Source organism: Syzygium oleosum, unplaced genomic scaffold, assembly GCF_021117445.2.
Source record: "Syzygium oleosum isolate NSW1041296 unplaced genomic scaffold, Sole_v2.1 Sole_v2.05, whole genome shotgun sequence".
Taxonomy (NCBI): Eukaryota; Viridiplantae; Streptophyta; class Magnoliopsida; order Myrtales; family Myrtaceae; genus Syzygium; species Syzygium oleosum.
The window spans coordinates 1,605,321-1,618,541 of NW_026607489.1; the positions used below are offsets into that span (position 1 = coordinate 1,605,321).

The 13,221-nt window shown below is 38.7% G+C and overlaps 1 protein-coding gene and 1 long non-coding RNA gene across 3 annotated transcripts in view; one reads left to right on the plus strand and one right to left on the minus strand.

Moving 5' to 3' along the window:
- Positions 1–2,543: 2,543 nt before the first annotated feature.
- LOC130138104 (uncharacterized) lies at positions 2,544–7,089 on the minus strand. Of its 2 annotated transcripts, none has more exons than XR_008816508.1 (4): positions 6,879–7,089; positions 6,700–6,800; positions 6,520–6,617; positions 2,544–3,152 (listed from the first exon to the last, which is right to left on the minus strand). It is a non-coding gene; the product is annotated as an uncharacterized LOC130138104 (long non-coding RNA). The 2 variants fall into 2 exon arrangements; XR_008816509.1 differs by having other exon boundaries at positions 2,544–3,158.
- A 1,337-nt stretch (positions 7,090–8,426) lies between these two features.
- Positions 8,427–13,221, plus strand: part of LOC115680836 (F-box/FBD/LRR-repeat protein At1g13570-like) — an 81,914-nt gene continuing 77,119 nt past the window's right edge. Inside the window, exon 1 of the mRNA XM_056311311.1 lies at positions 8,427–8,560. The gene's annotated coding sequence lies outside the window, so the exon portion shown is untranslated. The remainder of the gene's footprint in view (positions 8,561–13,221) is intronic.

A 13,221-nucleotide genomic window follows, 5' to 3' on the forward strand; every position in this document is an offset into this window, starting at 1 on the left:
TTCATCATGTCTAGCTTTTGTAGACTCTTACAAAATGCATATTTTCATGTCTCACATCTGCATTAGTATTCATTTACTTTGTACATTACATTTTATTCCGGCAAATTAAAGCGTTGTGGTCTTAGAATTTCCACATTGTCACGACCCTCCCTAATGGGTTACTTAGGGGGAAGCAGGTTTAGCAGTTTATCGAGCAGAAACGGCAGATTCCTCTAATTAAGGTGCTCACTCTCGCTTGGCGCGGGGTCTCCCAATCCTTACTGCGAGCGACGTTAGTTCGATTTGAACACACAATGATAACTCTATCTAACTTGGAGTCGTCACTAGTCTTTTTGAGGTCAACTCGGAGCCAAGTGGAACGTTGGGAATGTTAGGAGGACGTTTCATTTCCTAATTAGAGATCTAAGGTCGGGAACTTGGTTTCGTTAGTCTAATTAGCGTCATTTCAATATATGAATTTGTTTTTTTTTTTCGAAAACGTGAATCATGTGGTTTTTATTCATTTTAAGTCTCTAGTTACGCCCTACTAAATGTCTATGCGTGGTTATTTTTGAAAATATTTTCCATCAATCATAAGAGGCAAGAATCATATCAAATCAAAAGTATTGAAAGCCACACATCTAAATCATAAAAGTAAAGGTGGCAACAATAAAATGCAAGAAAATAAACCTGATATGAGTCGGGCAAAGAATATTACATTTCTTTATTATTAAGCCCTAGGAAGGGAACCCGGGAGCTAATTTTCAAAGTCAAAGTCAAAATCTAATTTCAGTTAAAGGGAATCATCTACCAAGCCAAACATTTACTAAAAGATATCGAAAGCGAAAACATATATCGAGGTAATCCCTAAATGTAATCCTAATATAAACGCAAATGGGATTTTTTACTTTTTATTATTTATCATTTTTTATTTTATTATATTTTTATCATTTTATCCATTTTAGTTAAAAGAAAACACCATATAAAATCAATTTATTCAAAGGTTTAAGAAAAATGACTCCCTAAACCAGATGAATCTTCTAACAAAAAAAAATCAAAAAAAGAAAAAGAAAAAAGCTAGATGAATATCAACCGATTGAAATTCAATTAAAGCCATTTCTGAGATACAACTAACAGAGTAAGACTTGCACTTTCCTATTTTTTAATTTTTTTAATTTTTTATTTAGTCTTTAATATCAATTAAAATTTTCATTTCCCTTTTTATATAATTATGCATGACATTTTACTAATTCATTTTAGTATAAAGCACGATACCTAAAATAAATATGAAAGGCTGGGTTTTTTTTGTTAATTTTTGTTCCCTGCAGGTGTTTAATATTGTGCTAAGATTCTGGTTTTTATTATTCTTTTAACGGATTTAGCTTTTGTGGTTTTACTGCATAAGGGCCATTTTTAGCAATTAGCTAGGAAGTTTTATATTTCGGTAGCCATTACGCTGAATTTGTAACAGTGCCATTAAGCTAGCTGCACTTTTTAATTTTTTCGGGGGAGATAATGCCGCTCTTTCGGCTTTGCAGTCCTTTCAGAAATTGAAAATCAATTCCTCTACTACTTTTTCTTTACCAAAATAGCCTGTACACTTCTTTAAATGGTCCACTGATAGTCCCATTATTAACGAGGTCAGACGGAATGATAAGTGAAGAAATGGGTTAAGTTATGATTAGCTCGACTTTCTTATGAGCCAGTTCAAACGCTGAGTTGGACACCAAGTATGTGTTACCTCAGCAAATGAAAGTAATCAGAAAATTGGGATGAAGGGAGGAGGGAGGGAGAGAGGGGAGTCGATCGAATTGATGCACATACGTGAACTTACGACCATATATTCATTTTCAGGAGTCTGAAATTTGCGACTCTTACTCTGAGAGTCGAGAGCTTGCTTGTAAATCTCCTCTGAACACTTGTTATTAAACTGGAGACACTTGGATGAGTGTGAGAGAGAACAAGGATTATCACTGTAAGTGTTCACATAAAGGGAATTGTGATTTTGTCAAAGTGTTTAACGAAGGAATTTGTAAATCCATTCGTGGGATCAATGGAGAACGTGAGAGCTCTAATGCTGTTGTGGGTGAATCAGCAATAAAAAAAAAAGGTTAATTCTGCCGTGGGGCATCAATTGAGAAACTAGTCTTGTAGAAAGTGAAATCTAATACCTGTTCACACTAATTGATATGGCCCGATTGGGCCGCTAAAGCTGGCAGAGTGGATTAGGCAACATGATGGCCGAACCACTATAAATCTTGTCTTCGTAGTCTGTCCATTTTGCTCTTTGTTGTTGCCTAGACATGCATAAGATCATTTTCAACGATGCACTCGCACAGATTTTAGAAGTTCCAAAAGTTACAGTTTGAAGAAGTTTTAAATCTGCTCTTAAATGAAAAGATTTGAAAAATCACCCGTGGTCGTTTCAACCAATTCACTCCCTTTTGATTATTATATTCGGGACCTTATATTTGGTATCAAAGTCTCGTGCTCAAGATGTCAGGAAGTGTTTCTACTTCAGAGTCAAAGATCAAATGGCAACCTTTGTCGGGACAAAGCATGAATGAAGGAAAATCCGTGAATTATGAGTTTATAAAAATTCGTGATGCAAAATGGGTGATTTCTTCCTGTGACCGCAACAGAAGGAACATCGTCTCCGAAAGAAGAAAAAGAGTGTTGTGGATGATTGTAGAAAGACTTCTTTAACTTTCGAGGCTACCCAAGTCGACAACGAGTCGAACCTCTCCCTTCTATGGGAGCTTCCTCTCTCGATTTCGATATGAGAGGCCTTCCTCATCGTCCATTGCGCCTCCAATCCTCCATCGTCTACACCACCCTACGTCTCTGTGCTTCCACTTCCACCCAGAGCCATATCATTTAATCGAGTCGCTGTCCAACCGTGGTTACGGTTCCTTCTTCACTGCTGGTTTCAGTTCGTTGTTACCAGTTGATGCGTCTTGAAACCAAGCCTTCTCAGCGGCTGCTTGACTCATCTGGTTCATCACCTCCTTGATTGAGCCTCCAATCCTTTGCTAATCGGAAGCTACTTCCACGTGCAGATCTAGTGTTCGACAAAATGCTTGACAGAAAGATAAGCTAGGATTCTTCTTTGTTGTGTCTCTCAGTGGCTACGTCGCAGTAGAGGTCGTGGCAGTTGTTGCGGATATAATAGCCTGAAACTATTGAGGTACCGTTAGCAACTTGATAGAGAGTAATTACGGACAAGCAGAGAGATAGTTCCAGGATGCACTTGTGCACATTCTGACGGAAGGTGAAAAATGATGCTTTGGTGGCTAGCCCTAATAAGCCATCGGATTACAAATGCATTTTATTTGTTGTTGGAATTGTCAGGATTTAGGCTCACCCTGACAGTCCAAGCCTTGAGAGCCCTTGTGGTTCAAGAAAAGCCTAATTTAGTGTTTGTAATGGAGACAAAAAATCATGAAAAAAGAGTGAAGAGGGTAATGAGAATCCTCAACTTTCAGAATTGTTTTATAGCGGAACCAGATGTCAAATCAGGGGGATTAGCAGCTATGTGGACAGAAGAGGTGGAAGTTGAAGTGGACTCAGCTAGGAAATATTTCATCAATCTTCGTATAAAGGAGAAGGGGGGACATAATGCCATGAGAATTACTTTCGTCCATGCGCCAAATGATTTTCAGGAGAGGCTTGTACTGTGGGAGGAGTTAAAATGTATAAAAAGTTGTAATGACCTACCTTGGTCTGTAATGGGAGATTTCAATGAAATTTTGTATCACTGGGAAAAAGTAGGGAGAAGGGTAGCTGAGAATTACCGCCTTGTTGCGTTTCAAGATTTCTTAAATGATTGTTGTTTAATGAATGTAGAAAGTAAGGGATGTGCTTTCATCTAGGCTAATAATAGAGACGGGGAAGATTTGGTGAAAGAGAGACTGGATAGAGTCCTCTATAGCGTAGAATGGAGAGAAAAAATTCCCAGAAGCTGAAGTTTTTGCCCTACCGGCCATTGGTTCAGACCATAGCCCTCTCTTAGTGTCCTTATTCTTGACCCTTGCAAAAAGGAAGAAAAATTTTAAGTTTGAAGCTTTCTTGATAGAAGATGAAGAATGTTAAGATGTAGTAAAATCTGCTTCGGGAGTCACCAAAATCGGGAAGAGCTAATATGACAGGAAAGCTAAGACGTGCGGCAGTAGAATTGGAGAAATGGAGCAAGAGAAAATTTACAAACTCTTCCCGACAAATAAACTCCTTTAAAGTGGAGCTTCAACAGTTAACAAATTTGGTTAGCGGAGAACAAAAGGAATTTATTGAAAGCCTTTGGCGGTAGGAGGAAATGTACTGGGGGATGCGTTCTCGGATTAACTGGTTGAAATGGGGAGATAAAAATACTCGATACTTTCACGCCACAACCAAACAAAGAAGGCAAAGGAATAGAATTATAACGCTGAAAAATTCTGAGAACTAGTGGATTCGAGAGATTGAGCAGCTCAAAAGTATGATGACGGAATTTTTTCAAGAGCTTTATAGTACAAATGGTCCCAGAAACTTTCAACCCGTCATGGAACAGTGCCCAAGGATGCTGTCGGAGGAAATTAACAAAAAAACTAATGGCTGATCTTAACATGGAAGAAGTGAGGGTCGTGGTTTTCCAATTAGGTGCAACTAAAGCTCCTGGTCTGGATGGACTAAACGGCCAATTTTATCATTATCATTGGGAGATAATAAGCCAGGATGTGTTCAAAATGGTGGCGGATTCTTTAAAACCGGAATGTTTAATCCTCAGCTGAATAAAACTCATATTTCTCTTATTCCAAAGGTGCCGAATCCAGAAAGTCTTTACCAATTTCGCCCAATTAGCTTATGCAATTTTGGATATAAGATTATTTCAAAGGTTTTGGCGAATCGCCTTAAACCTTTTCTTCCGGAATTGATAGCCAGTAAACAAAGTGCTTTTGTGGGGGGAGACAAATTCAAGACAATATCATGGTGGTACAGGAGGTATTGCATCAGCTTAGAATTTGAAACAGAAAGAAGAATTCTCAAGCGGTGCTCAAATTAGACATGAGAAAAGCCTATGATAGGGTAGAATGGGATTTCTTGGAAGCATGTTTGATCAAAATGGATTTCGATGCCAAATGGGTAGCTCGTATTATGTATTGTGTGACGTCGGCATCCTTGAGCATAAAATTTAATAGTGAACCACATAACTTCTTCCAACCTTCAAGAGGATTACGTCAAGGAGATCCACTCTCCCCTTAACTCTTTATTTTAGTGGCCAATGTGCTATCCTGTCTTTTAAAGAAAGTGGTGGAGGAACGAAGAATAAGGGGAATTAAACTAAATAGACATTGCCCAACCCTATCTCATCTTTTGTTTGCGGATGACTCAATATTCTTTCTAGATGGAAGGGTTCAAGAGTGTCAGAATGTAGCACGAATTTTAAACCAGTACTGTTTTGCTTCAGCACAAGCCGTCAACTTGAATAAATCCAGCATCTTCTTCAATAAAGACTGTCCTCAAACGTTGAGAAGGAACATGGCGACAGAAATGAGAGTCCCGGAATAGAAAAAACTGGAAAGTACCTAGGGATTCCATCGGATTGGGGTCAAACTAAGAAACAAATGTTCACATGGATTTTGGGTAGAGTAAACATGAAAATTGAAGGGTGGAAAGAAAGGATGATCTCAAAAGCCGGAAAAGAGACACTCATGAAAGCAGTGGCGCAAGCTCTACCACAATATGCCATGTCGTGTTTTAAACGACCTATCTCTATTTGCCAAGCTATTGAATAAAAAGTTGCAAATTTTTTGTGGAAGAATGGTGATTCAAAGTCGGGAATCCACTGGAAAAACTGGAATGCTATAAAAGGAAGGAAGGACCAAGGTGGAATGGGGTTTAGAGACTTATTGTCCTTCAATAAGGCCATGCTTGGAGCAAGCTTGGAGGATAGATCAAAACCCTTCCTGCATTTGGGTACAGGTACTCAAAGGATTGTATTTCCCATATAGTAAATTCTGGCATACCAGAAAGGGTAGTCACGCTTCATGGGGATGGCAGAGCATATTGTGGGGAAGAGAGGCAATTGCTAAGAATGTGAGATGGAGAGTGAGGAGTGGCGGGGATATCAAGATTAGAGAATATAGATGGCTCAAATCAAGCACAATTGGAGGAGAGGAACTAAGTGGGGAGCCACAGACAGTAAGCGAGCTAATTAGCACAGACGAAGTGAAATGGGATGACCAAAAATTGTTTCAAATGTTTGATAAAAAAATTGCTAAGAAATTTTAACTATCCCAATTGAGGTCACTAAGGAAAAAGACAAAGTTATGTGGACGCGAACAAAGGCTGGCACTTTTACGGTCAAGAGTGCGTACAATCAGATTTGGAAATCAGAGAAAAAGCAGAACATAAACCAGCCATCATCTTCTTATGAGCACCCAAAAGAATTATGGCGTATGGTTTGGAATATGCATATACACCAAAAAATTAAAACTTCCATCAAGAGTCTATGCCAAAACGCGATCCCAACTAATGAGAATTTGTGGAAAAGGAAAATTTTACCTGAACCGGTGTGTCCTCTATGTAGGCAAGGCCCAAAAATTATAGAACATATCTTTCTGCTATGCAAGTGGACAAACGACGTTTGGCGACACCCAGACCTGAAAGTGGAAATATCATAAAAAGGGCTAGGCCGATTTGAAATTTGGCTACTTAATCAAGTTAGGAGGACGGGAAACTCACCTTCACTAAAGTGGTTGGCATCAATGCTTTGGGAGATGTGGAAAGCAAGAAACAATTTTGTTTTTATAAATGAGCTCCTGAGCCATCGAATGTGGTGGACTCTTCATTGGCTATTTGCAAAAGTTTCGTGAGATGGAACCCAGCAAACAAGAAATCAAGAAGGGAAAAAGGTTTTTTACCTGAGGAATGGAAGCCACCCAAGAGCAGCGAGTTGAAGGTGAACGTGGATGGATCGTTTGCGGAAAGTAGATCAAAACGAAGTATAGCGTGTATTTGCAAAGATCATACTGGAAAAGCGGTGGATGGGTTTGCCATGAGTGTTTATGCTTCTACAGTTGGACAAGTTGAAACCCTAGCTCTCCTTCAAGCGTGCAAGCATTTGAAGTCGAAGTCTTCTCTGCACTTTGTGCTGGAGTCAGATAGCTTGAACCTGATAAGGGTGCTGACAGATCAAGAGAAGGCTTCGTGGGAAGAGGAGGCTCTTATCAAGGCCTACAAGTTGGAGATGGCCCATTTCGAAAAGCTGAGTCTAGCCCATTGCGGGCAAGAAGCAAATAAAGTCGCGGACTGGGTTGCCAAGGCCCATAGACACAACTACCTCCCTAGAAACTGGCTCACTAATTCCCCTAGTGTTTTATGGGACCTCATTGTCTCTGAGGCCTAAGTTCGGTGTAATGGAGAAACTACTTGAAGTAACGAAGCTTAGTTATCTTTTCTGATCAAAACACAAAAAAAGGCTACCCATGTTTTATGTTGTTCCTTATCTCCTATTGAATTTAATCAGGTTTGCTCATGTACCTCAGCAGGAGAAATTTGGAATAAACTTTATTGTGGCACATGAACGTACTACTTGTGTAAAGGAGTGTAGAGCTAATCATGGATTACGAGCTCTGCAAGACAAAGTTAAACGATAGCATCGTACAAATGTTCAAATTAGATTCGCAAATAGTGTGATTGGTAATTGCACTTGGAAAACCTTTACAAGCTAGTGAAGACAATTCCAACGTGTTGACCAAAGTAGTGGAGACCCAAGAAGGCCCCACTATAAAGCCCAAAGATCTATCAACTCTCTCACTAGATTAGCTAATTGGATCCTTCATGGCATACGATGCTGAGATTGAGCACTCAGATGAAAAGGAGTCTAAAAAGGAAAAGATCATTGCACTTACAGCTTCCTCAAGCAGATCTGCAGAAGATGACAGACACAGATGGTGCATCTTCTACACAAGGCAGTGACAACTAAATTACTACGCATCTTCACGTTGTCAAAAAGCTCTTGGCAAGAGATTTCCAACGAGTTCAATATTGATAGGATAAGATCCAAAGATCATGAAGCCAAGAGTTTGGTCTACGTCACGGCAGTTCACGCAGATCGGGTCATCCGACTTCATTTCCGCGATTTTAAGTTCTTTAAAATCATTTTTGTAACTCACTTTTAGGGAAAATGAGGGGCGCCACTTTCGGAGCAACATTGATGAAGAATTGAAGTTCGAAGGCGCGCACCGCACACCATGGAATTTCAATGAATAATTATGAGAAAAGACAGCCAATTCATTCTTGTAACAGACAGAAGACATGCTTTGAGACAGGTAGAAGGCGACAGAGTTGGAAAAGGGGTGGGACACTTTCAAAAACTTGTTGACAAAGGAGTTCTAAAGTAACTTGTTACACAGGGGGTTGCCTTTGGCTCTATTCAAATTTTCCACTTTAAAAAGGTAAACCGGCTTCCCTTGCTACCCTGTCTCTCCACTTCACTACTCCCCTTCTTGCATTTAGCACTTCCTCTTGCTCCATACAATTGCACTTCATCTCTCTCTCAAAGCTCGACCAAGTACATCGCTAAGCAAGAACAATTCCTCCGGTGAGCAATATTTTTATTTTTGAGCCGAACTTTACATGGTATTTATTTATGCAAAAGTAATATCTATTGACTCTAACATCTGTCTCCGACTTTGGGCAAGAAGGTCAGAAAATAGTGGTGGTCGATTTTTCAGAGGACGGAGTTACTGAGCTCTGTGTATGTGCACTCACAGAATTTAGACCCTTGTATTTCGCGGCTTCATATGAGTCCCACTAGATCCAAAGATCAAGATTTCAAGGTTAAAAATGCATCCTTAGCACTCATGACAGTTGCTTCTTTAGTAAGTTACCATGCATTGTACGGAATTCCAATTGATGGCCAAAAGAAAGAAAACTTAATGCGGAGTGTACGTCTTTGAAGATTACATTTTATTTGTTTCCTTTTCTTTTTATCTTAAAAATTACGTGAGGATAATAGGTGTTTTTTTTTTTTCAATTGTTAGTAGTTATTCATTTTTATATTTAAGATTTAGTATGTTCGTTTTATTATTAGTTTATATATTTATTATTTTATACTTAGAATTTCATTAGAGTTTTTTTTTTAAATTTGTTCATATCTAATCATCCGCAATGCATCAATGTTTGTTAGAAATTCTAAAGTATTACAGGTGAGAATAATAATGACGAATGAGTTGGACAAGATCAGCCAATTACCAGGGCACATAATGGACCAAATCCTATCGCACTTACTGATTAAGGAGGTAGTGAGGACTAGTATTTTGTCGAGAAAGTGGAGGTGCAGATGGTCCTCTGTTCCACAACTTGTGTTTGATGACCAATGCACTAGGGCCACAAGAATTCCTTCTCTCCAACCATCTCTGCATGAAAACTTGGTGAAGATAATTGACAAGGTTCTCTTTGTCGTGCCGCGCTTTCACGCGCCTTTGGAGGTACTTTCGTTTGTCATGAATAAGGAAAACTGTCCCCGAATGAGTTACTAAGGTCCGAAATGAATATTTCGCCCAAACGTCTCACAGACATTCTATAACTAATCGAACGAGGGTCTCTCCCCGACCATACCCCACAAGATAGCGGGTATTTGTTTTTTAATTTTTCTATTTAACCTAAATTTTACTTTGGAGTTGCCACTAGTCCTTATTGGTCGACTAGAAACCTAATCAAGGTATGGGAGCACGATTTTTACGAACCAGAGATTATATGAGTAAGGGGACTTGGTTACGTTAATGATTCCAAAATGAGATCCCTAATGCCTTTTAGGTACCTAAAACGATACGAAGTGTCTAAACGTGTCACACAAGTTCGCAAGGCCTATCCACTAATTCTAACCGTTCTAATCGGGAGAAATCAATCAATCAATACGGAAATGCGCAAACAATTTCAATCAAACATAGTAATCCTAAAACGGTCTCTAAAATGAAAATCAATCAAAACATCTAAACCCTAGTAAAGCCCTAAAGGCTTGTTCATTCAATGGATTATGTGACTTTAGGGTTTTTTAGGGGGAACGACCCCTTTTGGGGGTTAAATTCCTTTTAGGATTTTTTTAGGGGTTAAAACCCTTTTTAATCCCTAAGCTAAGGAATCTTCAAAAATACCACTTGGGCATCTCAAAAACTTTAAATTTCACTCAAAGTGAGTGGCCACAGATATTCTAAGGCATTTTATGAATTTTTGAATTTTTTTTAAATTTCCCTTAGTTTTTATGAATTTTTGGAATTTTCCGATTTTTTTAAGTATTTTCTAAAATTTTCTAATTTTTATGGATTTTTTTAATTATCTAATTTTTTTGAGAATTTTTTTTTATTTTCTAATTTTTTTATGATTTTTTATGAAATTTCTAATTTTTTATTATTATTTATTCATTTTATTCATTTTTTATTCTCACCGGGATCGAACCGAACCGGTTCAAACCAGTCTGACCGGGTTGGACCGGACTAATCGGTCTCCGACGAATTCCCGGCAAGCATTATGCCAAAAAAGGGCACCGTTTCTTCTTTTTTTCTCTTAGGCATATTGACAAACACTTGGTGGGCATGAGTTCATTTTTATGTTTTCAGGGCCGCCACTTTACGTCAATCTCCGGCAACCCTCCGATCACATTCCGACCACCACCTTAGCTCCTAGATCAACTATCCCACACCTTCTAACCACCTAGCCTTGCCAGACCACCGCCGGATAGCCGATGGCCGGTGAAAATTGAGCCTAAAAACACTAACTCGAAACTGTCATAATCAAATGCTTCTAACATTCAGATTATCAAACAACACGTCATAGCCGTTTCTAGCGATCAAAACAACAACCAGAACATCAAATAGGATCAGAAACACTAACTTGATCGGCCATTAGCCGCTAGAAAGCATTCCAGCGAGGTTTGGGAGCTCCGGCGAGGATGATCATGGGGGCCTACTCAAGGTTTTCACACAATCATGATCCAAAATGCATCAAATGACAAAGTAAATGATCAGAAATACGTATGTGGCATCAATAATCACAATCACAAAAAGAAAATCGCTGAATCAAACATAACAAGGTTCGATCAATCATTCAAACATTTCACAGAATGGTTGGTGTGTGAGTGGGAAGCATTTTTACCTTCTTCACCGGAGGTTAGATTGGAAATTCCGAGCAACAAGGAAGCTCTAGGATGATTCTCCTACACTTGTTCTTCAAGCACGTGGTCATCGTTTCGCCGGAAAAGCCTCGGATTCGTCGATCAGGATCGCTTTTCAGACCTTCTCGATCAGTCTCGCTTCTGGACCTTTAGTGAGGAGGTTCACTGGAGAAACCGATTTGTTGATGCTTTTCTGGTCAGAATCGTGCCGATCGCTCGGCTTGAAGGACCTCTATTCACTCTCTTTCCTAATTTCTCTCTTTCTCTCTCTATTTCTCTCTCTCGTTCTCTCTGGATTTTCGTCGAGCACCTTCTGTTTTGTGATAACAAGTTTTCCCTCCTTTTTCTTCTCCTTCCCCCAATCGGTTCTCACCCCTAACTAACTCACCGATCGGTTATAACAGATGAGGATGGACAGCTGGAGATTTTCCAACTATCCAATCCTATTTTTCATGTGCTGAATAAGAATTCTAAGTCGGCGAAGAGATGGGGTTGAGCTGATATTTTATTCTCCTTTCCCGCGCATTGTCTAAGCCGAGTGAAGGGGATGACCAACTCGGGTTGGGTTGGGTTAGGTCAGATCCGACCGACCCAGTAGGCTCGGATTGGTCTAAATTTGCAAATTCAACTCAATTTTGATCCAATTTCACAATTTTAACCCCAAATTTCGAATCCTTCACATTTTTTACCTCAAAATATGAAATCAATTTGAGTTTTCATCCTCATTAAACCCAAAAAATCTTAATTTTGCATTCGGTTTAATTGGGATTCTATTCAATTAAGGGTCCAAATGATCTAATTAGGTAAAATTGAGATAAAAATTGAATTACCCATGTTCAGTTAACCCTAGGGAAGGTATAGATTTCAATTGAAAATTTCAAATTGAATAAGATCCCAAATTTGGGTCTTAAAATCCCTAATTTTCAATTAATTTTTGGGGCTTTTCAATTCTTTTGTCAATTTGTGAAATTGGACCGACCAATATGAAATTTAAGGTCCCAGAATCAATTGTTGTGAAGACACCATAGCCCAAAAATGACAGCTCAATTAGGATTTGAAATTACCCAATTTTGAGAAAAACATATCCCCAACTGAAATTTTCTAAATTGAAACTGCAGTGCTTAAATTGGAATTAAAAGAAGACTAATGGCTATTTTTGTGGAATTTTTTTAAAATCCATTTAGTATTTTTCTTGATTTTTCTCCCTTCTTAGTCAAAAAGAAATTGAGGAAAAATTCACGAAAAATCTAAAAAAAATTATTTTTTTGTTTAGGAATAGGTTTCTAAGCATTGCCAAGGTTCCTAATCCTAATTTTCATGATTTTTATGTAAAATTGAAAACTTGACCAAAAATCAGGTGTCAACAGTCTTGCTTCATACAGGGCCAGTACAAAAGTTCAAGCTCTCGCACGAAGAATTTTGTGCCACAAGTGACATTAAACACTGGATTCTTCATCTATCTAGAGTGTGCATCAAAGAAATCATACTCGAAATCTGGAAACGGCAATATTACAAGATTCCCACCTCCTTATTCAATTGCCGATATTTAATTCATTTGGAATTGTACAGATGTTTGATAAAAATCCCGTCAATGTTTGAAGGATTCAAGAACTTGGAAAGTTTGGATCTTTAGCACGTTGTGCTTTCTCCGGACAGGCTTGAGGCTCTGATTTCTCGGTGCCCCCTACTAAAACGTTTGAAGTTGAGGAACTTCGAGCGGATTAAGCAAGTTAACATCGAAGCTGGCAACCTCAAGTGGCTTGATGTTGAAGGAGCTTTTCAGGATGTCGCTTTCGGTGTTATGGATAGTTTGAAGGCGGTCACGGTTGGTTTCTCTGATGATATTGCTAATAAACGTGGATCCGACTATGCCAACTCTAGCAATTTGCATAAACTTTTCTGAAATCTACCCAAACTTCATAGTCTCGTTCTTGAAAATTAATCGCTGAAGGTACAATTTAAGCACGTAAATTCTGAAATTGTCAGTACTCAGTTCACTATTATTTTTGGGGTGAAAATATGTTGGTATTATAACTATATCCTTGGTATCTATTGACACTTGATTTTGGTTGATTTGTGTAGTATTTGGC